The sequence below is a fragment of the Carica papaya genome, chromosome 8 (genome assembly GCF_054855325.1).
Source record: "Carica papaya isolate Zhongbai chromosome 8, ASM5485532v1, whole genome shotgun sequence".
Lineage (NCBI taxonomy): Eukaryota > Viridiplantae > Streptophyta > Magnoliopsida > Brassicales > Caricaceae > Carica > Carica papaya.
Window position 1 is genome coordinate 20,070,299 of NC_142316.1, and position 27,759 is coordinate 20,098,057.

General features: G+C 46.4%; 6 non-coding genes and 44 pseudogenes across 6 annotated transcripts; 2 read left to right on the forward strand and 48 right to left on the reverse strand.

The window, feature by feature from the left end:
• Nucleotides 1–336: 336 nt before the first annotated feature.
• Nucleotides 337–455, forward strand: LOC148250616 (5S ribosomal RNA; annotated as a pseudogene).
• A 204-nt stretch (nucleotides 456–659) lies between these two features.
• LOC148250617 (5S ribosomal RNA) lies at nucleotides 660–778 on the forward strand (annotated as a pseudogene).
• Nucleotides 779–1,516: 738 nt separating this feature from the next.
• Nucleotides 1,517–1,635, reverse strand: LOC148250618 (5S ribosomal RNA; annotated as a pseudogene).
• Nucleotides 1,636–2,196: 561 nt separating this feature from the next.
• Nucleotides 2,197–2,315, reverse strand: LOC148250619 (5S ribosomal RNA; annotated as a pseudogene).
• A 205-nt stretch (nucleotides 2,316–2,520) lies between these two features.
• Nucleotides 2,521–2,639, reverse strand: LOC148250620 (5S ribosomal RNA; annotated as a pseudogene).
• A 202-nt stretch (nucleotides 2,640–2,841) lies between these two features.
• Nucleotides 2,842–2,959, reverse strand: LOC148250621 (5S ribosomal RNA; annotated as a pseudogene).
• Nucleotides 2,960–3,168: 209 nt separating this feature from the next.
• Nucleotides 3,169–3,287, reverse strand: LOC148250622 (5S ribosomal RNA; annotated as a pseudogene).
• A 204-nt stretch (nucleotides 3,288–3,491) lies between these two features.
• Nucleotides 3,492–3,610, reverse strand: LOC148250623 (5S ribosomal RNA; annotated as a pseudogene).
• A 919-nt stretch (nucleotides 3,611–4,529) lies between these two features.
• On the reverse strand, nucleotides 4,530–4,648 carry LOC148250624 (5S ribosomal RNA; annotated as a pseudogene).
• A 205-nt stretch (nucleotides 4,649–4,853) lies between these two features.
• LOC148250625 (5S ribosomal RNA) lies at nucleotides 4,854–4,972 on the reverse strand. Its single transcript, XR_015814742.1, has one exon. It is a non-coding gene; the product is annotated as a 5S ribosomal RNA (ribosomal RNA).
• Nucleotides 4,973–5,174: 202 nt separating this feature from the next.
• On the reverse strand, nucleotides 5,175–5,293 carry LOC148250626 (5S ribosomal RNA; annotated as a pseudogene).
• Nucleotides 5,294–5,851: 558 nt separating this feature from the next.
• Nucleotides 5,852–5,970, reverse strand: LOC148250627 (5S ribosomal RNA; annotated as a pseudogene).
• A 561-nt stretch (nucleotides 5,971–6,531) lies between these two features.
• Nucleotides 6,532–6,650, reverse strand: LOC148250628 (5S ribosomal RNA). The gene has a single exon (XR_015814847.1). It is a non-coding gene; the product is annotated as a 5S ribosomal RNA (ribosomal RNA).
• Nucleotides 6,651–6,852: 202 nt separating this feature from the next.
• On the reverse strand, nucleotides 6,853–6,971 carry LOC148250629 (5S ribosomal RNA; annotated as a pseudogene).
• A 563-nt stretch (nucleotides 6,972–7,534) lies between these two features.
• Nucleotides 7,535–7,653, reverse strand: LOC148250630 (5S ribosomal RNA; annotated as a pseudogene).
• Nucleotides 7,654–7,858: 205 nt separating this feature from the next.
• On the reverse strand, nucleotides 7,859–7,977 carry LOC148250631 (5S ribosomal RNA; annotated as a pseudogene).
• A 563-nt stretch (nucleotides 7,978–8,540) lies between these two features.
• Nucleotides 8,541–8,659, reverse strand: LOC148250632 (5S ribosomal RNA; annotated as a pseudogene).
• A 562-nt stretch (nucleotides 8,660–9,221) lies between these two features.
• On the reverse strand, nucleotides 9,222–9,340 carry LOC148250633 (5S ribosomal RNA; annotated as a pseudogene).
• An 879-nt stretch (nucleotides 9,341–10,219) lies between these two features.
• Nucleotides 10,220–10,338, reverse strand: LOC148250634 (5S ribosomal RNA; annotated as a pseudogene).
• A 209-nt stretch (nucleotides 10,339–10,547) lies between these two features.
• On the reverse strand, nucleotides 10,548–10,666 carry LOC148250635 (5S ribosomal RNA; annotated as a pseudogene).
• Nucleotides 10,667–10,857: 191 nt separating this feature from the next.
• Nucleotides 10,858–10,975, reverse strand: LOC148250636 (5S ribosomal RNA; annotated as a pseudogene).
• Nucleotides 10,976–12,186: 1,211 nt separating this feature from the next.
• Nucleotides 12,187–12,305, reverse strand: LOC148250637 (5S ribosomal RNA; annotated as a pseudogene).
• Nucleotides 12,306–12,864: 559 nt separating this feature from the next.
• LOC148250638 (5S ribosomal RNA) lies at nucleotides 12,865–12,983 on the reverse strand (annotated as a pseudogene).
• Nucleotides 12,984–13,545: 562 nt separating this feature from the next.
• On the reverse strand, nucleotides 13,546–13,664 carry LOC148250639 (5S ribosomal RNA; annotated as a pseudogene).
• Nucleotides 13,665–13,874: 210 nt separating this feature from the next.
• LOC148250640 (5S ribosomal RNA) lies at nucleotides 13,875–13,993 on the reverse strand (annotated as a pseudogene).
• A 204-nt stretch (nucleotides 13,994–14,197) lies between these two features.
• Nucleotides 14,198–14,315, reverse strand: LOC148250641 (5S ribosomal RNA; annotated as a pseudogene).
• A 1,079-nt stretch (nucleotides 14,316–15,394) lies between these two features.
• On the reverse strand, nucleotides 15,395–15,513 carry LOC148250642 (5S ribosomal RNA; annotated as a pseudogene).
• Nucleotides 15,514–15,718: 205 nt separating this feature from the next.
• On the reverse strand, nucleotides 15,719–15,837 carry LOC148250643 (5S ribosomal RNA; annotated as a pseudogene).
• Nucleotides 15,838–16,396: 559 nt separating this feature from the next.
• LOC148250644 (5S ribosomal RNA) lies at nucleotides 16,397–16,515 on the reverse strand (annotated as a pseudogene).
• A 207-nt stretch (nucleotides 16,516–16,722) lies between these two features.
• Nucleotides 16,723–16,841, reverse strand: LOC148250645 (5S ribosomal RNA; annotated as a pseudogene).
• Nucleotides 16,842–17,044: 203 nt separating this feature from the next.
• LOC148250646 (5S ribosomal RNA) lies at nucleotides 17,045–17,163 on the reverse strand (annotated as a pseudogene).
• A 917-nt stretch (nucleotides 17,164–18,080) lies between these two features.
• Nucleotides 18,081–18,199, reverse strand: LOC148250647 (5S ribosomal RNA). The gene has a single exon (XR_015814571.1). It is a non-coding gene; the product is annotated as a 5S ribosomal RNA (ribosomal RNA).
• A 205-nt stretch (nucleotides 18,200–18,404) lies between these two features.
• LOC148250648 (5S ribosomal RNA) lies at nucleotides 18,405–18,523 on the reverse strand (annotated as a pseudogene).
• A 559-nt stretch (nucleotides 18,524–19,082) lies between these two features.
• Nucleotides 19,083–19,201, reverse strand: LOC148250649 (5S ribosomal RNA; annotated as a pseudogene).
• Nucleotides 19,202–19,410: 209 nt separating this feature from the next.
• On the reverse strand, nucleotides 19,411–19,529 carry LOC148250650 (5S ribosomal RNA; annotated as a pseudogene).
• A 565-nt stretch (nucleotides 19,530–20,094) lies between these two features.
• LOC148250651 (5S ribosomal RNA) lies at nucleotides 20,095–20,213 on the reverse strand (annotated as a pseudogene).
• Nucleotides 20,214–20,416: 203 nt separating this feature from the next.
• On the reverse strand, nucleotides 20,417–20,532 carry LOC148250652 (5S ribosomal RNA; annotated as a pseudogene).
• Nucleotides 20,533–21,095: 563 nt separating this feature from the next.
• On the reverse strand, nucleotides 21,096–21,214 carry LOC148250653 (5S ribosomal RNA). The gene has a single exon (XR_015814767.1). It is a non-coding gene; the product is annotated as a 5S ribosomal RNA (ribosomal RNA).
• Nucleotides 21,215–21,420: 206 nt separating this feature from the next.
• On the reverse strand, nucleotides 21,421–21,539 carry LOC148250654 (5S ribosomal RNA; annotated as a pseudogene).
• Nucleotides 21,540–21,744: 205 nt separating this feature from the next.
• LOC148250655 (5S ribosomal RNA) lies at nucleotides 21,745–21,863 on the reverse strand (annotated as a pseudogene).
• A 205-nt stretch (nucleotides 21,864–22,068) lies between these two features.
• LOC148250656 (5S ribosomal RNA) lies at nucleotides 22,069–22,187 on the reverse strand (annotated as a pseudogene).
• A 205-nt stretch (nucleotides 22,188–22,392) lies between these two features.
• LOC148250657 (5S ribosomal RNA) lies at nucleotides 22,393–22,511 on the reverse strand (annotated as a pseudogene).
• Nucleotides 22,512–23,070: 559 nt separating this feature from the next.
• LOC148250658 (5S ribosomal RNA) lies at nucleotides 23,071–23,189 on the reverse strand (annotated as a pseudogene).
• Nucleotides 23,190–23,424: 235 nt separating this feature from the next.
• LOC148250659 (5S ribosomal RNA) lies at nucleotides 23,425–23,543 on the reverse strand (annotated as a pseudogene).
• Nucleotides 23,544–24,024: 481 nt separating this feature from the next.
• On the reverse strand, nucleotides 24,025–24,143 carry LOC148250660 (5S ribosomal RNA). The gene has a single exon (XR_015814243.1). It is a non-coding gene; the product is annotated as a 5S ribosomal RNA (ribosomal RNA).
• A 559-nt stretch (nucleotides 24,144–24,702) lies between these two features.
• LOC148250661 (5S ribosomal RNA) lies at nucleotides 24,703–24,821 on the reverse strand (annotated as a pseudogene).
• A 686-nt stretch (nucleotides 24,822–25,507) lies between these two features.
• On the reverse strand, nucleotides 25,508–25,626 carry LOC148250662 (5S ribosomal RNA). The gene has a single exon (XR_015814694.1). It is a non-coding gene; the product is annotated as a 5S ribosomal RNA (ribosomal RNA).
• Nucleotides 25,627–25,830: 204 nt separating this feature from the next.
• Nucleotides 25,831–25,949, reverse strand: LOC148250663 (5S ribosomal RNA; annotated as a pseudogene).
• Nucleotides 25,950–26,861: 912 nt separating this feature from the next.
• LOC148250664 (5S ribosomal RNA) lies at nucleotides 26,862–26,980 on the reverse strand (annotated as a pseudogene).
• Nucleotides 26,981–27,541: 561 nt separating this feature from the next.
• On the reverse strand, nucleotides 27,542–27,660 carry LOC148250665 (5S ribosomal RNA; annotated as a pseudogene).
• Between the last annotated feature and the right edge of the window lie 99 nt (nucleotides 27,661–27,759).

Consider the following 27,759-nt stretch of genomic DNA (forward strand, 5'->3'; position numbering starts at 1 on the left):
ACCAATGCAACGGATTCTATCAGAACTCCGCAGTTAAGGGTGCTTGGGCGAGAAAAGTACTCGGATGGGTGACCTCCTGCGAAGTCCTTATATTTCACCCATTTTATTAGGAAGTCCTCGTGTTGCACCCATTTTTTTGCAGATGATTCTTTCGACGATACGCGTGACTTGAATTATAGTCATCAGGTTTATTCGCAAATGTGAGTCACGGCACCGTTGTATTTTACTTTATATTAGAACGAGCACGGGAGGTGCAGTGCGCACGCACAAGGAAACAAATGACGGGAGGGGGAAGAAAGGAGAAGGAGTTTAGGTATTTGCAGTGCGAAATTAAACGGGTGCGATCATACCAGCACTTATGCACTAGATGCCATTAGAACTCTGCAGTTAAGTGTGCTTGGGCGAGAGTAGTACTCGGATGGGTGACCTCCTGGGAAGTCCTCGTGTCGCACTAATTTTTTTACAGAAGGGTCGTTCGACGTTACGCGCGACTGGAACTATGGTCCACTGGTTTATACGCAAATATGAGTCAAGAATCAGGGGCATTTTAATCGATATTAGAACGAGAATGAGAGGTGCAGTGTGAACGCACAAGGAAACAAATGATGGGACGGGGGTAGGGAAGAAGGAGTGTATGTATTTTCAGCACGAAATTAAACAGGTGTGGTCACACCAGCACAAATGCACCGGATCCCATCAGAACTCCGCAGTTAACTGTGCTTTGGCGAAAGTAGTACAATGATGGGTTACCTCCTGGGAAGTTCTCGTGTTGCACCCTTTTTCTTTTTTTCAGATGTGACGCTCGACGTTACGCGCGACTTTAATTATGCTCCGCAGATTTATTCGCAAATGTGAGCCACGGCGCCGTGGCATTTTACTTGATATTTGAACGAGAACGAGAGGTGCAGTGCGCACGCACAAGGAAACAAATGACGGGAGGGGGAAGAAAGGAGAAGGAGTGTATGTATTTGCAGCGCGAAATGAAATAGGTGCAATCATACCAGCACTAATGCAACGGATTCTATCAGAACTCCGTAGGTAAGGGTGCTTTGGCGAGATTAGTACTAGCATGGGTTACCTCCTGCGAAGTCCTTATATTTCACCCATTTTCTTGTGAAGTCCTCGTGTTGCACCCATTTTTTTGCAGATGATTCTTTCGACGTTACGGGCGACATGAATTATGGTCCTCAGGTTTATTCGCAAATGTGAGTCACGGTGCCGTGGTCACCCATCCGAGTACTACTCTCGCCCAAGCACACTTAACTGCGGAGTTCTGATGGGATCCGGGGCTTTAGTGCTGCTATGATCGCACCTCTTTAATTCCGCGCTGCAAATACATACACTCCTCCTTTCTTCCCCCTCCCGTCATTTGTTTCCTTGTGCGTTCACACTTCACCTCTCTTTCTCGTTCTAATATCGATTAAAATGCCCTTGCTTCTTGACTCACATTTGCGTATAAACCAGCGGACCCTAATTCCAGTCGCGCGTAACGTCGAACGACCAGTCTGAAAAAAAATTGGTGCGACACGAGGACTTCCTAGGAGGTCACCCATCCGAGTACTACTCTCGCCCAAGCACACTTAACTGCGGAGTTCTGAAGGGATCCGGCGCATTAGTGCTGGTATGATCGCACCCCTTTAATTCCGCGCTGCAAATACATAAACTCCTTCTCCTTTCTTCCCCCTCCCGTCATTTGTTTCCTTGTGCGTGCGCACTACACCTCCCGTGCTTGTTCTAATATCAAGTAAAATGCTAAGGTGTCGTGACTCACATTTGCGAATAAACCTGAGGACCATAATTCAAGTCGCGCGTATCGTCGAAAGAATCATCTGCAAAAAAATGGGTGCAACACGAGGACTTCCTAAGAAAATGGGTGAAATTTAAGGACTTCGCAGGAGGTCACCCATCCTAGTGCAACTCTCGCCCAAGCACCCTTAACTTGCGGAGTTCTGATAGAATCCGTTGCATTCGTGCTGGTATGATTGCCATGTTTCATTCTGCGCTGCAAATACATACACCTTTTCTCCCTCCATCCCCCCTCCCGTCATTTGTTTCCTTGTGTGTGCACTCTGCATCTCTCCTTCTCGTTCTAATATCGATTAAAATGCCCTTGCTTCTTGACTCACATTTGCATATAAACCAGTGGACCCTAGTTCTAGTCGCGCGTAACGTCGAACGACCCGTCTGAAAAAAAAATTAATTCGACACGAGGACTTCCAAGGAGGTCACCCATCATAGTACTACTCTCGCCCAAGCACACTTAACTGCGGAGTTCTGATGGGATCCGGTGCATTAGTGCTTGTATGATCGCACCTGTTTAATTTCGCGCTGCAAATACATAAACTCCTTCTCCTTTCTTCCCCCTCCCGTCATTTGTTTCCTTGTGCGTGCACTCTGCATCTCTCTTTATCGTTCTAATATCCAGTAATATGCCCCGGCACCGTGACTCACCTTTGCAAATGAACCAGCAGTTTATAATTCCATTCGCGCGTATTGTCGAAAAACCCATCCGAAAAAAAATAGGTGCAACACGAGGGTTTCCCAGGTGGTCACCCATCCGAGTACTACTCTCGCCCAAGCACACTTAACTGCGGAGTTCTGATGGGATCTGGGGCTTTAGTGCTGCTATGATCGCACCTCTTTAATTTTGCGCTGCAAATACATACACTCCTCCATTCTTCCCCCTCCCGTCATTTGTTTCCTTGTGCGTTCACACTGCACCTCTCATTCTCGTTCTAATATCGATTAAAATGCCCCTGATTCTTGACTCACATTTGCGTATAAACCAGCGGACCATAGTTCCAGTCGCGCGTAACGTCGAACGACCCATCTGAAAAAAAATTATTGCGATACGAGAACTTCCCAAGAGGTCATCCATCCGAGGACTACTCTCGCCCAAGCATGCTTAACTGCAGAGTTCTGATGGGATCCAGTGCATTAGTGCTGGTATGATGCCACTTGTTTAATTTTGCGCTTCAAATACATACACTCCTTCTCTTTTCTTCCTCATCCCGTCATTTGTTTCCTTGTGCGTGCGCACTGCACCTCCTGTTCTCGTTCTAATATAAAGTAAAATGCCACGGCGCCGTGACTCACATTTGCGAATAAACCTGAGGACCATAATTCAAGTCGCGCGTAACGTCGAACGGCACATCTGAAAAAAAAAAATGGGTGCAACATGAGAACTTCCCAGGAGGTAACCCATCATTGTACTACTTTCGCCAAAGCACACTTAACTGCGAAGTTCTGATGGAATCCGATGCTTTTGTGCTGGTGTGACCGCACCTGTTTAATTTCGTGCTGAAAATACATACACTCCTTCTTCCCTCCCCCCCTCCCATCATTTGTTTCCTTGTGCGTTCACACTGCACCTCTCATTCTCGTTCTAATATCGATTAAAATGCCCCTGATTCTTGACTCACATTTGCGTATAAACCAGCGGACCCTAGTTCCAGTCGCGCGTAACGTCGAACGGCTCGTTTGAAATAAAATTGGTGCGACACGAGGACTTCCCAAGAGGTCACCCATCCGAGTACTACTCTCGCCCAAACTCACTTAATTGCGGAGTTCTGATGGGATCCGGCGCATTAGTGCTGGTATGATCGCACCCTTTTAATTCCGCGCTGCAAATACATAAACTCCTTCTCCTTTCTTCCCCCTCCCGTCATTTGTTTCCTTGTGCGTGCGCATTGCACCTCCCGTGCTCGTTCTAATATCAAGTAAAAAGCTAAGGTGTCGTGACTGACATTTGCGAATAAACCTGAGGACCATAATTCAAGTCGCGCGTATCGTCGAAAGAATTATCTGCAAAAAAATGGTTGCAACACGAGGACTTCCTAAGAAAATGGGTGAAATTTAAAGACTTCGCAGGAGGTCACCCATCCTAGTGCTACTCTCGCCCAAGCACCCTTAACTTGCGGAGTTCTGATAGAATCCGTTGCATTCGTGCTGGTATGATTGCTCATGTTTCATTCTGCGCTGCAAATACATACACCTTTTCTCCCTTCATCCCCCCTCCCGTCATTTGTTTCTTTGTGCGTTCACACTGCACCTCTCGTTCTCGTTCAAATATCAAGTAAAATACCACGTCACCGTGACTTGCATTTGCGAATAAATCTGCGGACCATAATTAAAGTCGCGCGTAACGTTGAACGGCACATCTGAAGAAAAGAAAATGGGTGCAACACGAGAACATCCCAGGAGGTAACCCATCATTGTACTACTTTCGCCATAGCACACTTAACTGCGGAGTTCTGATGGGATCCAGTGCATTAGTGCTGGTATGATGCCACTTGTTTAATTTTGCGCTTCAAATACATACGCTCCTTCTCTTTTCTTCCTCCTCTCGTCATTTGTTTCCTTGTGCGTGCGCACTGCACCTCCCGTACTCGTTCTAATATCAAGTAAAATGCCACGGCGTCGTGACTCACATTTGCGAAAAAGCCTGCGGACCATAAATCAAGTCGCGCGTAACGTCGAATGAATCATATGCAAAAAGATGGGTGCAACACGACGACCTCCCAAGAAAATAGGTGAAATATAAGGACTTCGCAGGAGGTCACCCATCCGAGTACTTTTCTCGCCCAAGCACCCTTAACTGCGGAGTTCTGATAGGATCCGTTGCATTAGTGCTGGTATGATCCCTCATGTTTCTTTCTGCACTGTAAATACATTCACTCTCTCTCCTCCCATCCCCCTCCCGTAATTTGTTTCCTTGTGCGTGCACTCTGCATCTCTCTTTCTCGTTCTAATATCAAGTAATATGCTCCGGCACCGTGACTCACCTTTGCAAATGAACCAGCGGTTTATAATTCCATTTGCGCGTAACGTCGAACAACCCATCCAAAACAAAATAGGTGCAACACGAGGGCTTCCCAGGTGGTCACCCATCCGAGTACTACTCTCGCCCAAGCACACTTAACTGCGGAGTTCTGATGGGATCCGGGGCTTTAGTGCTGCTATGATCGCACCTCTTTAATTCCACGCTGCAAATACATACACTCCTCCTTTCTTCCCCCTCCCGTCATTTGTTTCCTTGTGCGTTCACACTTCACCTCTCATTCTCGTTCTAATATCGATTAAAATGCCCTTGCTTCTTGACTCACATTTACGTATAAACCAGCGGACCCTAGTTCTAGATGCGCGTAACGTCGAACGACGAGTCTGAAAAAAAATTTGTGCGACACGAGGACTTCCCAAGAGGTCAACCATTCGAGTACTAATCTCGCCCAACCACACTTAACTGCGGAGTTCTGATGGGATCCTGGGCTTTAGTGCTGGTATGATCGCACCTGTTTAGTTTCGCGCTGCAAATACATACATTCCCTCTCTTTTCTTCCCCCTCCCGTCATTTGTTTCCTTGTGCGTGCACGCTGCACCTCCCGTTCTCGTTCTAATATCAAGTAAAATGCTACAGCGCCGTGACTCACATTTGCGAATAAACCTGAGGACCATAATTCAAGTCGCGCGTAACGTCGAAAGAATCATCTGCAAAAAATGGGTGCAACACGAGGACTTCACAAGAAAATGGGTGAAATATAAGGACTTCGCAGGAGGTAATCCATGCTATTACTCCTCTCGCCCAAGAACCCTTACCTACGGAGTTCTGATAGAATCCGTTGCATTAGTGCTGGTATGATCGCACCTGTTTCATTCTGCACTGCAAATACATACACATTTTCTCCTTCCCTCCCCCTCCCATCAATTGTTTCCTTGTGCGTTCACACTGCAACTCTCATTCTCGTTCTAATATCGACTAAGATGCCCCTGCTTCTTGACTCATATTTGCATATAAACCAGCAGACCCTAGTTCCAGTCGCGCGTAACGTCGAACGACCCGTCTGAAAAAAAATTGGTACGACACGAGGACTTCCTAAGAGGTCACCCATCCGAGTACTACTCTCGCCTAAGCACACTTAACTGCGGAGTTCTGATGGGATTCGGTGCATTAGTGCTGGTATGATCGCACCCGTTTAATTCCGCGCTGCAAATACATAAACTCGTTCTCCTTTCTTCCCCCTCCCGTCATTTGTTTCCTTGTGCATGCGCACTGCACCTCCCGTGATCGTTCTAATATCAAGTAAAATGATACGGTGCCGTGACTCACATTTGCGAATAAACCTGAGGACCATAATTCAAGTCGTGCGTATCGTCGAAAGAATCATCTGCAAAAAAATGGGTGCAACACGAGGACTTCACAAGAAAATGGGTGAAATATAAGGACTTCGCAGGAGGTAACCCATGCTAGTACTACTCTCGCCCAAGCACCCTTACCTGCGGAGTTCTGATAGAATCCGTTGCATTAGTGCTGGTATGATCCCTCATGTATCATTCTGCACTGCAAATACATACACTCTGTCTCCTTCCATCCCCCCTCCCGTCATTTGTTTCCTTGTGCGTGCACTCTGCATCTCTCTTTCTCGTTTTAATATCAAGTAATATGCCCAGGCACCGTGACTCACCTTTGCAAATGAACCAGCTGTTTATAATTCCATTCGTGCGTAACGTCGAACAACCCATCCGAAAAAAAAATAGGTGCAACACGAGGGCTTACCAGGTGGACACCCATCCAAGTACTACTCTCGCCCAAGCACTCTTAACTGCGGAGTTCTGATGGGATCCGGGGCTATAGTGCTGGTATGATCGCACCTGTTTAATTACGCGCTGCAAATACATACACTCCTCCTTTCTTCCCCCTCCCGTCATTTGTTTCCTTGTGCGTTCACACTTCACCTCTCATTCTCGTTCTAATATCGATTAAAATGACCCTACTTCTTGACTCACATTTGCGTATAAACCAGCGGACCCTAGTTCCAGACGCGCGTAACGTCGAACGACCCGTCTGAAAAAAAATTGGTGCGACACGAGGATTTCCTAGGAGGTCAACCATCCGAGTACTAATCTCACCCAAGCACACTTAACTGCGGAGTTCTGATGGGATCCGGGGCTTTAGTGCTGGTATGATCGCACTTGTTTAGTTTCGCGCTGCAAATACATACACTCCTACTCCTTTTTTCCCCCTCCCGTCATTTGTTTCCTTGTGCGTTCACACTTCACCTCTCAATCTCGTTCTAATATCGATTAAAATGCCCCTGCTTCTTGACTCACATTTGAGTATAAACCAGCGGACCATAATTCAAGTCGCGCGTAACGTTGAAAGAATCATCTGCAAAAAAATGGGTGCAACACGAGGACTTCACAAGAAAATGGGTGAAATATAAGGACTTCGCAGGAGGTAACCCATGCTAGTACTACTATCGCCCAAGCACCCTTACCTACGGAGTTCTGATAGAATCTGTTGCATTAGTGCTGGTCTGATCGCACCTGTTTCATTTCACGCTGCAAATACATACACTCCTTCTCCTTTCTTCCCCCTCCCGTCATTTGTTTCCTTGTGCGTGCGCACTGCACCTCTCGTTCTCGTTCAAATATCAAGTAAAATGCCACGGCGCCGTGACTCACATTTGCGAATAAACCTGCGGACCATAATTAAAGTCGCGCGTAACGTCGAACGGCACATCTGAAAAAAAGAAAATGGGTGCAACACGAGAACTTCCCAGGAGGTAACCCATCATTGTACTACTTTCGCCAAAGCACACTTGACTGCGGAGTTCTGATGGGATCCGGTGCATTTGTGCTGGTGTGATCGCACCTGTTTAATTTCGTGCTGCAAATACATACACTCCTTCTCATTTCTTTCCCCTCCCCTCATTTGTTTCCTTGTGCGTTCACACTTCACCTCTCCTTCTCGTTCTAAAATCGATTAAAATACCCCTGATTCTTGACTCACATTTGAGTATAAACCAGCGGACCATAGTTCCAGTCGCGCGAAACTTCGAACGACCCGTCTGAAAAAAAATTGCTGCAACACAAGGACTTCCCAGGAGGTCACCCTTCCCAGTAATACTCTCGCCCAAGCACACTTAACTGCAAAGTTCTGATGGGATCCAGTGCATTAGTGCTGGTATAATCGCACCCGTTTAATTTCGCGCTGCAAATACATAAACTCCTTCTCCTTTCTTCCCCCTCCCGTCATTTGTTTCCTTGTGCGTGCGCACTGCACCTCCCGTGCTCGTTCTAATATCAAGTAAAATACTACGGTGCCGTGACTCACATTTGCGAATAAACCTGAGGACCATAATTCAAGTCGCGCGTAACGTCGAAAGAATCATCTGCAAAAAAATTGATGCAACACGAGGACTTCACAAGAAAATGAGTGAAATATAAGGACTTCGCATGAGGTAACCCATGCTAGTACTACTCTCGCCGAAGCACCCTTAACTTGCAGAGTTCTGATAGAATCCGTTGCATTAGTGCTGGTATGATTGCTCATGTTTCATTCTGCGCTGCAAATACATACACTTTTTCTCCCTCCATCCCCCCTCCCATCATTTGTTTCCTTGTGCGTGCACTCTCCATCTCTCCTTCTTGTTCTAATATCGATTAAAATGCCCCTGCTTCTTGACTCACATTTGCATATAAACCAGTGGACCCTAGTTCCAGTCGCGAGTAACGTCGAACGACCAGTTTGAAAAAAAAAATTAGTGCGACACGAGGACTTCCCAGGAGGTCACCCATCCGAGTACTAATCTCGCCCAAGCACACTTCATTGCGGAGTTCTGATGGGATCCGGTGCATTAGTGCTGGTATGATCGCACCTGTTTAATTTTGCGCTGTAAATACATAAACTCATTCCCCTTTCTTCCCCCTCCCGTCATTTGTTTCCTTGTGCGTGCGCACTGCACCTCTCGTTCTCGTTCTAATATCAAGTAAAATGCTACAGCGCCGTGACTCACATTTGCGAATAAACCTGAGGACCATAATTCAAGTCCCGCGTAATGTCGAAAGAATCATCCGAAAAGAAATGGGTGCAACACGAGAACTTCACAAGAAAATGGGTGAAATATAAGGAATTGCAGGAGGTAACCCATGCTAGTACTACTCTCGCCCAAGCACCCTTACCTACGGAGTTCTGATAGAATCCGTTGCATTAGTGCTGGTATGATTGCACCTGTTTAATTTCGCGCTGCAAATACATACATTCCTTCTCCTTTCTTCCCCCTCCCGTCATTTGTTTCTTTGTGCGTGCGCACTGCACCTCTCGTTCTCGTTCAAATATCAAGTAAAATGCCACGGCGCCGTGACTCACATTTGCGAATAAATCTGCGGACCATAATTAAAGTCGCGCGTAACGTCGAACGGCACATCTGAAAAAAAGAAAATGGGTGCAACACGAGAACTTCCCAGGAGGTAACCCATCATTGTACTACTTTCGGCAAAGCACACTTAACTGCAGAGTTCTGATGGGATCCGGTGCATTTATGCTGGTGTGACCGCACCTGTTTAATTTCGTTCTGAAAATACATACACTCCTTCCCTCCCCCCCTCCCATCATTTGTTTCCTTGTGCGTTCACGCTGCACCTCTCCTTCTCGTTCTAATATCGATTAAAATGCCCCTGATTCTCGACTCACATTTGCGTATAAGCCAGCGGACCATAGTTCCAGTTGCGCGTAATGTCGAACGACCCATTTGAAAAAAAATTGTTGCGATACGAGGACTTCCCAAAAGGTCACCTATCCGAGTACTAATCTCGCCCAAGCACACTTAACTGCACAGTTCTGATGGGATCTAGTGCATTAGTGCTGGTATGAAGCCACTTGTTTAATTTTGTGCTTCAAATACATACACTCCTTCTCTTTTCTTCCTCCTCCCGTCATTTGTATCTTTGTGCGTGCGCATTGCACCTCCCGTACTTGTTTTAATATCAAGTAAAATGCCACGGCACCGGGACTCATATTTGCGAATAAACCTGCGAACCATAAATCAAGTCAAGCGTAACGTCGCAAGAATCATCTGCAAAAAGATGGGTGCAACACGAGGACCTCCCAAGAAAATGGGTGAAATATAAGGACTTCGTAGGAGGTCACCCATCCGAGTACTTTTCTCGCCCAAGCACCCTTAACTGCGGAGTTCTGATAGAATACGTTGCATTAGTGCTGGTATGATCCCTCATGTTTCATTATGCACTGCAAGTACATACACTCTTTCTCCTCCCATCCCCCTTCCCGTCATTTGTTTCCTTGTGCGTGCACTCTGCATCTCTCTTTCTCGTTCTAATATCAAGTAATATGCCCCCGCACCATGACTCACCTTTGCAAATGAACCAGCGGTTTATAATTCAATTCGCGCGTAATGTCGAACAACCCATCCGAAAAAAATAGGTGCAACACGAGGGCTTCCCAGGTGGTCACCCATCCGAGTACTACTCTCACCCAAGCACACTTAACTGCGGAGTTCTGATGGGATACGGGGCTGTAGTGCTTGTATGATCGCACCTATTTAATTTCGCGCTGCAAATACATACACTCCTTCTCCTTTCTTCCCCCTCCCGTCATTTGTTTCCTTGTGCGTGCGCACTGCACCTCTCGTTCTCGTTCAAATATCAAGTAAAATGCCACGGCGCCGTGACTCACATTTGCGAATAAATCTGCGGACCATAATTAAAGTCGCGCGTAATGACGAACGGCACATCAGAAAAAAAGAAAATGGGTGCAACACGAAAACTTCCCAGGAGGTAACCCATCATTGTACTACTTACGCCAAAGCACACTTAACTGCGGAGTTCTGATGGGATCCGGTGCATTTGTGCTGGTGTGACCTCACTTGTTTAATTTCGTGCCGAAAATACATACACTCCTTCTTCCCTCCCCTCTCCCATCATTTGTTTCCTTGTGCGTTCACACTGCACCTCTAATATCGATTAAAATGCCCCTGATTCTTGACTCACATTTGCGTATAAACCAGTGGACCATAGTTCCAGTCGCGCGTAACGTCGAACGACCCATCTGAAAAAAAATTGTTGCGATACGAGGACTTCCCAAAAGGTCACCCATCCGAGTACTACTCTCGCCCAAGCACACTTAACTGCAGAGTTCTGATGGGATCCAGTGCAGTAGTGCTGGCATGATGCCACTTGTTTAATTTTGCGCTTCAAATAGATACACTCATTCTCTTTTCTTCCTCATCCCGTCATTTGTTTCCTTGTGCGTGCGCACTGCACCTCCCGTACTCGTTCTAATATCAAGTAAAATGCGACGGTGCCGTGACTCGTATTTGCGAATAAATCTGCGGACCATAAATCAAGTCGCGCGTAACGTCGAAAGAATCATCTGTAAAAAGATGGGTGCAACACGAGGACCTCCCAAGAAAATGGGTGAAATATGAGGACTTCGCAGGAGGTCACCCATCCGAGTTCTACTCTCGCCCAAGAACACTTAACTGCGGAGTTATGATGGGATCCGGAGCTTTAGTGCTGGTATGATCGTACCTGTTTAATTTCGCGCTGCAAATACATACACTCCTTCTCCTTTCTTCCCCCTCCCGTCATTTGTTTCCTTGTGCGTTCACACTTCACCTCTCATTCTCGTTCTAATATCGATTAAAATGCCCCTGCTTCTTGACTCACATTTGCGTATAAACAAGCGGACCCTAGTTCCAGACGCGCGTAACGTCGAACGACCCGTCTGAAAAAAAATTGGTGCGACACGAGGACTTCCCAGGAGGTCACCCATCCGAGTACTAATCTCGCCCAAGCACACGAGGGCTTTAGTGCTGGTATGATTGCACCTATTTAATTTTGCGCTGCAAATACATAAACTCATTCCCCTTTCTACCCCCTCCCGTCATTTGTTTCCTTGTGCGTGCGCACAGCACCTCCCGTTCTCGTTCAAATATCAAGAAAATGCTACAGCACCGTGACTCACATTTGCGAATAAACCTGAGGACCATAATTCAAGTCGCGCGTAACGTCGAAAGAATCATCTGCAAAAAAATGGGTGCAACACGAGGACTTCACAAGAAAATGGGTGAAATATAAGGACTTCGCAGGGGGTAACCCATGCTAGTACTACTCTCGCCCAAGCACCCTTACCTACGGAGTTCTGATAGAATCTGATGCATTAGTGCTTGTATGACCGCACCTGTTTAATTTCATGCTGAAAATACATACACTCCTTCTACCCTCCCCCCATCCCATCATTTGTTTCCTTGTGCGTTCACATTGCACCTCTCCTTCTCGTTCTAATATCGATTAAAATACCCCTGATTCTTGACCCTCATTTGCGTATAAACCAGCGGACCATAGTTCCAGTCGCGCGTAATGTCGAACGACCCGTCTGAAAAAAAATTGCTGCAACACAAGGACTTCCCAGGAGGTCACCCATCCGAGTACTACTCTCGCAGAAGCACACTTAACTGCTGAGTTCTGATGGGATCCAGGGCAATAGTGCTGGTATGATCGCACCCGTTTAATTTCGTGCTGCAAATAGATAAACTCCTTCTCCTTTCTTCCACCTCCCGTCATTTGTTTCCTTGTGCGTGCGCACTGCACCTCTCGTGCTCATCCTAATATCAGGTAAAATACTACGGTGCCATGACTCACATTTACGAATAAACCTGAGGACCATAATTCAAGTCGCGCATAATGTCGAAAGAATCATCTGCAAAAAAATGGGTGCAACACGAGGACTTCACAAGAAAATGAGTGAAATATAAGGACTTCGCAGGAGGTAACCCATGCTAGTACTACTCTCGCCGAAGCACCCTTACCTACGGAGTTCTGATAGAATCTGCTGCATTAGTGCTGGTATGATCGCACATGTTTCATTTCGTGCTGAAAATACATACACTCCTTCTCATTTCCTCCCCCTCCCATCAATTGTTTCCTTGTGCGTTCACACTGCACCTCTCATTCTCGTTCTAATATCAATTAAAATGCCCCTGCTTCTTGACTCACATTTGTGTATAAACCAGCGGAACCCAGTTCCAGTCGCGGGTAACGTCGAACGACCCGTCTGAAAAAAAATTGGTGCGACACGAGGACTTCCCAGGAGGCCACCCATCCGAGTACTACTCTCGCCCAAGCGCACTTAACTGCGAAGTTCTGATGGGATCCGGTGCATTAGTGCTGGTATGATTGCACCCGTTTAATTTCGCGCTGCAAATACATAAACTCCTTCTCCTTTCTTTCCCCTCTCGTCATTTGTTTCCTTGTGCGTGCACACTGCACCTCCCGTGCTCGTTCTAATATCAAGTAAAATGCTACGGCGCCGTGACTCACATTTGTGAATAAACCTGAGGACCATAATTCAAGTCGCGCGTAAAGTCGAAAGAATCATCTGCAAAAAAATGGGTGCAACACGAGGACTTCATAAGAAAATAGGTGAAATATAAGGACTTCGCAGGAGGTCACCCATCCTAGTGCTACTCTCGCCCAAGCACCCTTAACTTGCGGAGTTCTGATAGAATCCGTTGCATTGGTGCTGATATGGTTGCTAATGTTTCATTCTGCGCTGCAAATACATACACTTTTTCTCCCTCCATCCCCCCTCCCATCATTTGTTTCCTTGTGCGTGCACTCTGCATCTCTGCTTCTCGTTCTAATATCGATTAAAATGCCCCTGCTTCTTTACTCACATTTGCGTATAAACCAGTGGACCCTAGTTCCAGTGGCGCGTAACGTCGAACGACCCAACTGAAAAAAAAATTAGTGCGACACGAGGACTTCCCAGTAGGTCACCCATCCGAGTACTACTCTCGCCCAAGCATACTTAATTGCGGAGTTCTGATAGGATCCGTTGCATTAGTGCTGGTATGATCGCTCCTATTTAATATCGCGCTGCAAATACATAATCTACTCCTTTTTTCTTCCCCCTCCCGTCATTTGTTTCCTTGTGCTTTCGCACTGCACCTCTCGTTCTCGTTCAAATATCAAGTAAAATGCCACAGCACCGTGACTCACATTTGCGAATATATCTGCGGACCATAATTAAAGTCGCGCGTAACTTCGAACGACACATCTGAAAAAAAAGAAAATGGGTGCAACACGAGAACTTCCCATGAGGTAACCCATCATTGTACTACTTTCGCCAAAGCACACTTAACTGCGGAGTTCTGATGGGATCCGGTACATTTGTGCTGGTGTGACCGCACCTGTTTAATTTCGTGCTGAAAATACATACACTCCTTCTTCCCTCCCCCCCTCCCATCATTTGTTTCCTTGTGTGTTCACACTTCACCTCTCCTTCTCGTTCTAATATCGATTAAAATGCCCCTGATTCTTGACTCACATTTGCGTATAAACCAGCGGACCATAGTTCCAGTCGCGCGTAACGTCGAACGACCCATCTTAAAAATAATTGTTGCGATACGAGGACTTCCCAAGAGGTCACCCATCCGAGTACTACTCTCGCCCAAGCACACTTAACTGCAGAGTTCTGATGGGATCCAATGCATTAGTGCTGGTATGATGCCACTTGTTTAATTTTGCGCTTTAAATACATACACTCCTTCCCTTTTTTTCATCCTCCCGTCATTTGTTTCCTTGTGCGTGCGCACTGCACCTCCCGTACTCGTTCTAATATCAAGTAAAATGCCACGGCGCCGTGACTCATATTTGCGATTAAACCTGCAGACCATAAATCAAGTCGCGCGTAACGTCGAAAGAATCATCTACAAAAAAATGGGTGCAACACGAGGACCTCCTAAGAAAATGGGTGAAATATAAGGACTTCGCAGGAGGTCACCCATCCGAGTACTTTTTCTCGCCCAAGCACCCTTAACTGCGGAGTTCTGATAGAATCCGTTGCATTAGTGCTGGTATGAGCCCTCATGTTTCATTCTGCACTGCAAATACATACACTCTTTCTCCTTCCAACCCCCCTCCCGTCATTTGTTTCCTTGTGCGTGCACTCTGCATCCCTCTTTCTCGTTCTAATATCAAGTAATATGCCCCGGCACCATGACTCACCTTTGCAAATGAACCAGCGGAGTTCTGATGGGATCCGGAGCTTTAGTGCTGGTATGATCGCACCTGTTTAATTTTGTGCTGCAAATACATACACTCCTTCTCATTTCTTCTCCCTCCCGTCATTTGTTTCCTTGTGCGTTCACACTTCACCTCTCATTCTCGTTCTAAACCAGCGGTGCCGTGACTCACATTTACGAATAAACCTGAGGACCATAATTCAAGTCGCGCGTATCGTCGAAAGAATCATCTGCAAAAAAATGGGTGAAATATAAGGACTTCGCTGGAGGTCACCCATCCTAGAGCTACTCTCGCCCAAGCACCCTTAACTTGCGGAGTTCTGATAGAATCCGTTGCATTGGTGCTGGTATGATTGCTCATGTTTCATTCTGCGCTGCAAATACATACACTTTTTCTCCCTCCATCCCCCCTCCCGTCATTTGTTTCCTTGTGCGTGCACTCTGCATCTCTCATTCTCGTTCTAATATAGATTAAAATGCCCCTACTTCTTGACTCACATTTGCGTATAAACCAGTGGACCCTAGTTCCAGTCGCGCGTAACGTCGAACGTCCCGTCTGAAAAAAAAAATAGGTACAACACGAGGGCTTCCCAAGTGGTGACCCATCCGAGTACTACTCTTGCCCAAGCACACTTAACTGCGGAGTTCTGATGGGATCCGGAGCTTTAGTACTGGTATGATCGCACCTGTTTAATTTCGTGCTGCAAATACATACACTCCATCTCATTTTTTCCCCCTCCCGTCATTTGTTTCCTTGTGCGTTCACACTTCACCTCTCATTCTCGTTCTAATATCGATTAAAATGCCCCTGCATCTTGACTCACATTTGCGTATAAACCAGCAGACCCTAGTTCCAGACGCGCGTAACGTCGAACGACCTGTTTGAAAAAAAATTAGTGCGACACGAGGACTTCGCAGGAGGTCACCCATCCGAGTACTAATCTCGCCCAAGCACACTTCACAGCGGAGTTCTGATGGGATCCGGTGCATTAGTGCTGGTATGATCGCACCCGTTTAATTCCGCGCTGCAAATACATAAATTCCTTCTCCTTTCTTCCCCCTCCCGTCATTTCTTTCCTTGTGCGTGCGCACTGCACCTCCCGTGCTCGTTCTAATATCAAGTAAAATACTACGGTGGTGTGGCTCACATTTGCGAATAAACCTGAGGACCATAATTCAAGTCGCGCGTAACGTCGAAAGAATCATCTGCAAAAAAATGGGTGCAACACGAGGACTTTACAAGAAAATTGGTGAAATATAAGGACTTCGCAGGAGGTAACCCATGCTAGTACTACTCTCGCCCAAACACCCTTACCTATAGAGTTCTGATAGAATCCGATGCATTAGTGCTGGTATGATCGCACCTGTTTCATTTCGTGCTAAAAATACATACACTCTTTCTCCTTCCCTCCCCCTCCCGTCATTTGTTTCCTTGTTCGTGCACTCTGCATCTCTCATTCTCGTTCTAATACAGATTAAAATGCCCCTGTTTATTGACTCACATTTGCGTATAAACCAGTGGACCCTAGTTCCAGTCGCGCGTAACGTCGAACGTCCCGTCTGAAAAAAAATTGGTGCGACACGAGGACTTCCCAAGAGGTCACCCATCCGAGTACTACTCTCGTCCAATCACACTTAACTACAGAGTTCTGATGGAATCCAATGCATTAGTGCTGGTATGATCGCACCTATTATTTTGCGCTGCAAGTACATAAACTCCTTCTCCTTTCTTCCCCCTCCCGTCTTTTGTTTCCTTGTGCGTGCGCACTGCACCTCTCGTTCTCGTTTAAATATCAAGTAAAATGCCACGGCGCCGTGACTCACATTTGCGAATAAATCTGCGGACCATAATTAAAGTCGCGCGTAACGTCGAACGACACATCTGAAAAAAAGAAAATGGGTGCAACACGAGAACTTCCCAAGTGGTCACCCATCCGAGAACTACTCTCGCCCAAGCACACTTAACTGCAGAGTTCTGATGGGATCCGGAGCTTTAGTGCTGGTATGATCGCACATGTTTAATTTCGCGCTGCAAATACATACACTCCTCCTTTCTTCCCCCTCCCGTCATTTGTTTCCTTGTGCATTCACACTTCACCTCTCATTCTCGTTCTAATATCGATTAAAATGCCCCTGCTTCTTGACTCACATTTGCGTATAAACCAGTGGACCCTAGTTCCAGTCGCGCGTAACGTCGAATGACCCGTCTGAGAAAAAAATTAGTGCGACACGAGGACTTCCCAGGAGGTCAACCATCAGAGTACTACTCTCGCCAAAGCACACTTAACTACGGAGTTCTGATGGGATCCGGTGCATTAGTGCTGGTATGATCGCACCTGTTTAATTTTGCGCTGCAAATACATAAACTCATTCCCCTTTCTTCCCCCTCCCGTCATTTGTTTCCTTGTGCGTGCGCACTGCACCTCCTGTTCTCGTTCTAATATCAAGTAAAATGCAACAGTGCCGTGACTCACATTTGCGAATAAACCTGAGGACCATAATTCAAATCGCGCGTAACATCGAAAGAATCATCTGCAAAAAAATGGGTGCAACACGAGGACTTCACAAGAAAATGGGTGAAATATAAGGACTTCGCAGGAGGTAACCCATGCTAGTACTACTATCGCCCAAGCACCCTTACCTACGGAGTTCTGATAGAATTCGTTGCATTAGTGCTGGTATGATCGCACCTGTTTCATTTCGTGGTGCAAATACATAAACTCCTTCTCCTTTCTTCCCCCTCCCGTAATTTGTATCCTTGTGCGTGCGCACTGCACCTCCCGTTCTCGTTCTAATATCAAGTAAAATGGTACAGCGCCGTGACTCACATTTGCGAATAAACCTGAGGACCATAATTCAAGTCGCGTGTAACGTCGAAAGAATCATCTACAAAACATTGGGTGGAACACGAGGACCACCCAAGAAAATGGGTGAAATATAAGGACTTCGCAGGAGGTCACCCATCCGAGTACTTTTTCTCGCCCAAGCACCCTTAACTGCGGAGTTCTGATAGAATCCGTTGCATTAGTGCTAGTATGAACCCTCATGTTTCATTCTGCACTGCAAATACATACACTCTTTCTCCTTCCAACCCCCCTCCCGTCATTTGTTTCCTTGTGCGTGCACTCTGCATCTCTCTTTCTCGTTCTAATATCAAGTAATATGCCCCGGCACCGTGACTCACCTTTGCAAATGAACCAGTGATTTATAATTCCATTCGCGTGTAACGTCGAACAACCCATCCGAAAAAAAAAATAGGTACAACACGAGGGCTTCCCAGGTGGTGACCCATCCGAGTACTACTCTCGCCCAAGCACACTTAACTGCGGAGTTCTGATGGGATCCGGAGCTTTAGTGCTGGTATGATCGCACCTGTTTAATTTCGTGCTGCAAATACATACACTCCTTCTCCTTTCTTCCCCCTCCCGTCATTTGTTTCCTTGTGCGTTCACACTTGACCTCTCATTCTCGTTCTAATATCGATTAAAATGTCCCTGCTTCTTGACTCACATTTGCGTATAAACCAGCGGACCCTAGTTCCAGAAGCGCGTAACGTCGAACGACCTGTCTGAAAAAAAATTAGTGCGACACGAGGACTTCCCAGGAGGTCACCCATCCTAGTACTAATCTCGCCCAAACACACTTCATTGCGGAGTTCTGATGGGATCCGGTGCATTAGTGCTGGTATGATCGCACCTGTTTAATTTCGCGCTGTAAATACATAAATTCATTCCCCTTTCTTCCCCCTCCCGTCATTTGTTTCCTTGTGCGTGCGCACTGCACCTCCCGTTCTCGTTCTAATATCAAGTAAATAGCTACAGCGCCGTGACTCACATTTGCGAATAAACCTGAGGACCATAATTCAAGTCGCGTGTAACGTCGAAAGAATCATCTACAAAAAAATGGGTGCAACACGAGGACTTCACAAGAAAATTGGTGAAATATAAGGACTTCGTAGGAGGTAACCCATGCTAGTACTACTTTCGCCCAAGCACCCTTACCTACGGAGTTCTGATAGAATCCGTTGCATTAGTGCTGGTATGATCGCACCTGTTTCATTTCGTCCTTAAAATACATACACTCCTTCTCTTTCCCACCCCCTCCCATCAATTGTTTCCTTGTGCGTTCACACTGCACCTCTCCTTCTCGTTCTAATATCGATTAAAATGCCCCTGCTTCTTGACTCACATTTGCGTATAAACCAACGGACAATAGTTCCAGTCGTGCGTAGCGTCGAACGACCCGTCTGAAAAAAAATTGGTGCGAAACGAGGACTTACCAGGAGGTCACCCATCCGAGTACTACTCTCGCCCAAGCGCACTTAACTGCGGAGTTCTGATGGGATCTGGTGCATTAGTGCTGGTATGATCGCACCCGTTTAATTCCGCACTGCAAATACATAAACTCCTTCTCCTTTCCTCCCCCTCCCGTCATTTGTTTCCTTGTGCGTGCGCACTGCACCTCTTATTCTCGTTCAAATATCAAGTAAAATGCCATGGCGCCGTGACTCACATTTGCGAATAAATCTGCGGACCATAATTAAAGTCGCGAGTAACGTCGAACGGCACATCTGAAAAAAAGAAAAAGGGTGCAACACGAGAACTTCCCAGGAGGTAACCCATCATTGTACTACTTTCGCCAAAGTACACTTAACTGCGGAGTTCTGATGGGATCCGTTGTATTTGTGCTGGTATGATCGCACCCGTTTAATTCCGCGCTGCAAATACATAAACTCCTTCTCTTTTCTTCCCCCTCTCGTCATTTGTTTCCTTGTGCGTGCGCACTGCACCTCCCGTGCTCGTTCTAATATCAAGTAAAATGCTACGGTGCCGTGACTCAGATTTGCCAATAAACCTAAGGACCATAATTCAAGTCGCGCGTATCGTCGAAAGAATCATCTACAAAAAAATGGGTGCAACACGAGGACTTCCTAAGAAAATGGGTGAAATATAAGGACTTCGCAGGAGGTCACCCATCCTAGAGCTACTCTCGCCCAAGCACCCTTAACTTGCGGAGTTCTGATAGAATCCGTTGCATTGGTGCTGGTATGATTGCTCATGTTTCATTCTGCGCTGCGAATACATATACTTTTTCTACCTCCATCCCCCCTCCCGTCATTTGTTTCCTTGTGCGTGCACTCTGCGTCTCTCTTTCTTGTTCTAATATCAAGGAATATGCCCCGGCACCGTGACTCACATTTGCGAATAAATCTGCGGACCATAATTAAAGTCGCGCGTAACGTCGAACGGCACATCTGAAGAAAAGAAAATGGGTGCAACACGAGAACATCCCAGGAGGTAACCCATCATTGTACTACTTTAGCCAAAGCACACTTAACTGCGGAGTTCTGATGGGATCCGGTTCATTTGTGCTGGTGTGACCGCACCTGTTTAATTTCGTGCTGAAAATACATACACTCGTTCTTCCCTCCCCCCCTCCCATCTTTTGTTTTCTTGTGCGTTCACACTGCACCTCTCCTTCTCGTTCGAATATTGATTAAAATGCCCCTGATTCTTGACTCACATTTGCGTATAAACCAGCGGACCATAGTTCCAGTCGCGCGTAACGTCGAACGACCCATCTAAAAAAAATTATTACGATACGAGGACTTCCCAAGAGGTCACCCATCCGAGTACTACTCTCGCCCAAGCACGCTTAACTGTAAAGTTTTGATGGGATCCAGTGCATTAGTGCTGGTATGATACCACTTGTTTAATTTTGCGCTTCAAATACATACACTCCTTCTCTTTTCTTCCTCCTCCCGTCATTTATTTCCTTGTGCGTGCGCACTGCACCTCCCGTACTCGTTCTAATATCAAGTAAAATGCCACGGCGCCGTGACTCACATTTGCGAATAAACCTACAGACCATAAATCAAGTCGCGCGTAACGTCGAAAGAATCATCTACAAAAAGATGGGTGCAACACGAGGACCTCCCAAGAAAATGGGCGAAATATAAGGACTTCGCAGGAGGTCACCCATCCGAGTACTTTTCTCGCCCAAGCACCCTTAACTATGGAGTTCTGATAGAATCCGTTGCATTAGTGCTGGTATGATCCCTCATGTTTCATTCTACACTGCAAATACATACACTCTTTCTCCGCCCATCCCCCCTCCCGTCATTTGTTTCCTTGTGGGTGCACTCTGCATCTCTCTTTCTTGTTCTAATATAAAGTAATATGCCCCGGCACCGTGACTCACCTTTGCAAATGAACCAGTGGTTTATAATTCCATTCGCGCGTAACGTCGAACAACCCATCCGAAAAAAAAAAGGTGCAACACGAGGGCTTCCCAAGTGGTCACCCATCGGAGTACTACCCTCGCCCAAGCACACTTAACTGCGGAGTTCTGATGGGATCCGGAGCTTTAGTGCTGGTATGATCGCACCAGTTTAATTTCGCGCTGCAAATACATACACTCCTTCTCCTATCTTCCCCTTCCGTCATTTGTTTCCTTGTGCGTTCACACTTCACCTCTCATTCTCGTTCTAATATCAATTAAAATGCCCCTGCTTCTTGACTCAATTTTGCGTATAAACCAGTGAACCCTAGTTCTAGTCACGCGTAACGTCGAATTTTCCGTCTGAAAACAAAAATTTGTGTGACACGAGGACTTCCCAGGAGGTCACCCATCCGAGTACTAATCTCGCCCAAGCACACTTCACTGCGGAGTTCTGATGGGATCCGGTGCATTAGTGCTGGTATGATCGCACTTGTTCAATTTTGCGCTGCAAATACATAAACTCATTCCCCTTTTTTCCCCCTCCCGTCATTTGTTTCCTTGTGCGTGCGCACTGCACTTCCCGTTCTCGTTCTAATATAAAGTAAAATGCTACAGCGTCGTGACTCACATTTGCGAATAAACCTGAGGACCATAATTCAAGTCGCGCGTAACGTCGAAAGAATCATCTGCAAAAAAATGGGTGCAACACGAGGACTTCCCAAGTGGTCACCCATCCGAGTACTACTCTCGCCCAAGCACACTTAACTGCGGAGTTATGATGGGATCTGTTGTATTAGTGCTGGTATGATCACACCTGATTAATTTCGCGCTGCAAATACAAAAACTCCTTCTCCTTTCTTCCCCCTCCCGTCATTTGTTTCCTTGTGCGTGCACTCTGTATCTCTCTTTCTCGTTCTAATATCAAGTAATATGCCCCGGCACCGTGACTCACCTTTGTAAATGAACCAGCGGTTTATAATTCCATTCACGCGTAACGTCGAACAACCCATCCGAAAAAAAATAGGTGCAACACGAGGGCATCCCAAGTGGTCACCCATCATTGTACTACTCTCGCCAAAGCACTCCTAACTGCGGAGTTCTGATGGGATCCGAGGCTTTAGTGCTGGTATGATCGCACCTGTTTAATTTCGCGCTGCAAATACATACACTCCTTCTCCTTTCTTCCCCCTCCCGCCATTTGTTTCCTTGTGCGTTCACACTTCACCTCTCATTCTCGTTCTAATATCGATTAAAATGCCCCTGCTTCTTGACTCACATTTGCGTATAAACCAGCGGACCCTAATTCCAGACGCGCGTAACATCGAACGACCCGTTTGAAAAAAAATTAGTGCGACACGAGGACTTCCCAGGAGGTCACCCATCAGAGTACTAATCTCGCCCAAGCACACTTCACTGCGGAGTTCTGATGGGATTCGGTGCATTAATGCTGGTATGATCGCACCTGTTTAATTTCGCGCTGCAAATATATAAACTCATTCCCCTTTCTTCCCCCTCCCGTCATTTGTTTCCTTGTGCGTGCGCACTGCACCTCCCGTTATCGTTCTAATATCAAGTAAAATGCTACAGCGCCGTGACTCACATTTGCGAATAAACCTGAGGACCATAATTCAAGTCACGCATAACGTCGAAAGAATCATCTGCAAAAAAATGGGTGCAACACGAGGACTTCACAAGAAAATGGGTGAAATATAAGGACTTCGCAGGAGGTAACCCTTGCAAGTACTACTTTCGCCCAAGCACCCTTACCTACGGAGTTCTGATAGAATCCGTTGCATTAGTGCTGGTATGATCGCACCTGTTTCATTTCATGCTGAAAATACATACACTCCTTCACCTTCCCTTTCCCTCCCATCAATTGTTTCCTTGTGCGTTCACTCTGCACCTCTCCTTCTCGTTCTAATATCGATTAAAATGCCCCTGATTCTTGACTCACATTTGCGTATAAACCAGCGGACCATAGTTCCAGTCGCGCGTAACGTCGAACCACCCATCTGAAAAAAAATTGTTGAGATACGAGGACTTCCCAAGAGGTCACCCATTCGAGTACTACACTCGCCCAAGCACACTTAACTGCAGAGTTCTGATGGGATCCAGTGCCTTAGTGCTGGTATGATGCCACTTGTTTAATTTTGCGCTTCAAATACTTACACTCCTTCGCTTTTCTTCCTCCTCCCAACATTTGTTTCCTTGTGCGTGCGCACTGCACCTCCCGTACTCGTTCTAATATCAAGTAAAATGCCACGGCGCCGTGACTCACATTTGCGAATAAACCTGCGGACCATAAATCAAGTCGCGCGTAACGTCGAAAGAATCATCTGCAAAAAGATGGGTGCAACACGAGGACCTCCCAAGAAAATGGGCGAAATATAAGGACTTCGCAGGAGGTCACCCATCCGAGTACTTTTCTCACCCAAGCACCCTTAACTGCGGAGTTCTGATAGAATCCGTTGCATTAGTGCTGGTATGATCCCTCATGTTTCAATCTGCACTGCAAATACATACACTCTTTCTCCTCCCGTCATTTGTTTTCTTATGCGTGCACTCTGCATCTCTCTTTCTCATTCTAATATCAAGTAATATGCCCCGGCACCGTGACTCACCTTTGCAAATGAACCAGCGGTTTATAATTCCATTCGCGCATAACGTCGAACAACCAAGTGGTGACCCATCCGAGTACTACTCTCGCCCAAGCACACTTAACTGCGGAGTTCTGATGGGATCCGGGGCTTTAGTGCTGGAATGATCGCACCTGTTTAATTTCGCGCTGCAAATACATACACTCCTTCTCCTTTCTTCCCCCTCCCGTCATTTGTATCCTTGTGCGTTAACACTTCACCTCTCATTCTCGTTCTAATATCGATTAAAATGCCCCTGCTTATTGACTCACATTTGCGTATAAACCAGCAGACCCTAGTTCCAGACGCCCGTAACGTCGAACGACCCGTCTGAAAAAAAATTGGTGCGACACGAGAACTTCCCAGGAGGTCACCCATCCGAGTACTAATCTCGCCCAAGCACACTTAACTGCAGAGTTCTGATGGGATCCGGTGCAATAGTGCTGGTATGATCGCACCTGTTTAATTTTGAGCTACTATTACATAAACTCATTCCCCTTTCTTCCCCCTCCTGTCATTTGTTTCCTTGTGCGTGCGCACTGCACCTCCCGTTCTCGTTCTAATATCAAGTAAAATGCCACGGCGCAGTGACTCACATTTGCTAATAAACCTGAGGACCATAATTCAAGTCGCGCGTAATGTCGAAAGAATCATCTGCAAAAAAATGGGTGCAACACGAGGACTTCACAAGAAAATGGGTGAAATATAAGAATTTCGCAGGAGGTAGCCCATGCTAGTACTACTCTCGCCCAAGCACCCTTACCTACGGAGTTCTGATAGAATCCGTTGCATTAGTGCTGGTATGATCGCACCTGTTTCATTTCTTGCTGAAAATACATACACTCCTTCTCCTTCCTTCCCCCTCCCATCAATTGTTTCCTTGTGCGTTCACACTGCACCTCTCCTTCTCGTTCTAATATGGATTAAAATGCCCCTGCTTCTTGACTCACATTTGCGTATAAACCAGCGGACCCTAGTTCCAGTCGCGCGTAACGTCGAACGACCCGTCTGAAAAAAAATTGGTGCGACACGAGGACTTCCCAGGAGGTCACCAATCCGAGTACTACTCTCGCCAAAGCACACTTAACTGCGGAGTTCTGACGGAATCCGGTGCATTAGTACTGGTATGATCGCACACGTTTAATTCCGCGCTGCAAATACATAAACTCCTTCTCCTTTCTTCCCCCTCCCGTCATTTGTTTCCTTGTGCGTGCGCACTGCCCCTCCCGTGCTGCTTCTAATATAAAGTAAAATGCTACGGTGCCGTGACTCACATTTGCGAATAAACCTGAGGACCATAATTCAAGTCGCGCGTATCGTCGAAAGAATCATCTGCAAAAAAATGGGTGGAACACGAGGACTTCCTAAGAAAATTAGTGAAATGCCACGGCGCCGTGACTCACATTTGCGAATAAACCTGCGGACCATAAATCAAGTCGCTCGTAACATCGAAAGAATCATCTGCAAAAAGATGGGTGCAACACGAGGACCTCCCAAGAAAATGGGTGAAATATAAAGACTTCGCAGGAGGTCACCCATCCGAGTACTTTTCTCGTCCAAGCACCTTTAACTGCGGAGTTCTGATAGAATCCGTTGCATTAGTGCTGGTATGATCCCTCATGTTTCAATCTGCAATGCAAATACATACACTCTTTCTCCTTCCATCCCCCCTCCCGTCATTTGTTTCCTTGTGCGTGCACTCTGCATCTCTCTTTCTCGATCTAATATCTAGTAATATGCCCCGGCACCGTGATTCACCTTTGCAAATGAACCAGCGGTTTATACCATTCGCGCGTAACGTCAAACAACCCATCTGAAAAAAAATAGGTACAACACGAGGGCTTCCCAAGTGGTCACCCATCCGAGTACTACTCTCGCCCAAGCACACTTAACTGCGGAGTTCTAATGGGATCCGGGGCTTTAGTGCTGGTATGATCGCACCTGTTTAATTTTGCGCTGCAAATACATACACTCCTTCTCCTTTCTTCCCCCTCCCGTTATTTGTTTCCTTGTGCGTTCACACTTCACCTCTCATTCTCGTTCTAATATCGATTAAAATGCCCCTACTTCTTGACTCACATTTGCGTATAAACCAGCGGACCCTAGTTCCAGATGCGCGTAACGTCGAACGACCCGTCTGAAAAAAATTGGTGCAACACGAGGACTTCCAAGGAGGTCACCCATCCGAGTACTAATCTCGCCCAAGCACACTTAACTGCAGAGTTCTGATGGGATTCGGTGCAATAGTGCTGGTATGATCGCACCTGTTTAATTTTGCGCTATAAATACATAAACTCATTCCCCTTTCTTCCCCCTCCCATCATTTGTTTCCTTGTGCGTGCGAACTGCACCTCCCGTTCTCGTTCACATATAAAGAAAAATGCCACTGCGTCGTGACTCACATTTGCGAATAAACCTGAGGACCATAATTCATGTCGCGCGTAACGTCGAAAGAATCATCTGCAAAAAAATGGGTGCAACACGAGGACTTCACAAGAAAATGGGTGAAATATAAGGACTTCACAGGAGGTAACCCATGCTAGTACTACACTCGCCCAAACACCCTTACCTACGGAGTTCTGATAGAATCCGGTGCATTAGTGCTGGTATGATCGCACTTGTTCAATTTTGCGCTGCCAATACATAAACTAATTCCCCTTTCTTCCCCCTCCCGTCATTTGTTTCCTTGTGCATGCGCACTGCACTTCCCGTTCTCGTTCTAATATCAAGTAAAATGCTACAGCGTCGTGACTCACATTTGCGAATAAACCTGAGGACCATAATTCAAGTCGCGCGTAACGTCGAAAGAATCATCTGCAAAAAAATGGGTGCAACACGAGGACTTCACAAAAAAATGGGTGAAATATAAGGACTTCGCAGGAGGTAACCCATGCTAGTACTACTCTCGCCCAAGCACCCTTACCTACGGAGTTCTGATAGAATCCGTTGCATTAGTGCTGGTATGATCGCACCTGTTTCATTTCGTGCTGAAAATACATACACTCCCTCTCTTCCCTCCCCCTCCCATCGATTGTTTCCTTGTGCGTTCATACTGCACCTCTTCTTCTCGTTCTAATATCGATTAAAATGCCCCTGCTTCTTGACTCACATTTGCGTATAAACCAGCGGACCCTAGTTCCAGTTGCGCGTAAAGTCGAACGACCTATCTGAAAAAAAATTGTTGCGATACGAGGACTTCCCAGGAGGTCACCCATACGAGTACTACTCTCGCCAAAGCACACTTAACTGCGGAGTTCTGACTGGATCCGGTGCATTAGTGCTGGTATGATCGCACCCGTTTAATTCCGCGCTGGAAATACATAAACTCCTTCTCCTTTCTTCCTCCTCCTGTCATTTGTTTCCTTGTGCGTGCGCACTGCACCTCCCGTGCTCCTTCTAATATAAAGTAAAATGCTACGGTGCCGTGACTCACATTTGTGAATAAACCTGAGGACTATAATTCAAGTCGCGCGTATCGTCGAAAGAATCATCTGCAAAAAAATGGGTGGAACACGAGGACTTCCTAAGAAAATGGGTGAAATATAAGGACTTCGCATGAGGTAACCCATTCTAGTGCTACTCTCGCCCAAGCACCCTTAACTTGCGGAGTTCTGATAGAATCCGTTGCATTGGTGCTGGTATGATTGCTTATGTTTCATTCTGCGCTGCAAATACATACACTTTTTCTCCCTCATCCCCCCTCCCGTCAATTGTTTCCTTGTGCGTGCACTCTGCATCTCTCCTTCTCGTTCTAATATCGATTAAAATGCCCCTGCTTCTTGACTCACATTTGCGTATAAACCAGTGGACCTTAGTTCCAGTCGCGCGTAACGTCGAACGACCCGTCTGAAAAAAAAATTAGTGCGACATGAGGACTTCCCAAGAGGTCACCCATGCGAGTACTACTCTCGCCCAAGCACACTTAACTGCGGAGTTCTGACGGGATCCGGTGCATTAGTTCTGGTATGATCGCACCCGTTTAATTCCACGCTACAAATACATAAACTCCTTCTCCTTTCTTCCCCCTCCCGTCATTTGTTTCCTTGTGCGTGCGCACTGCACCTCCCCTGCTCGTT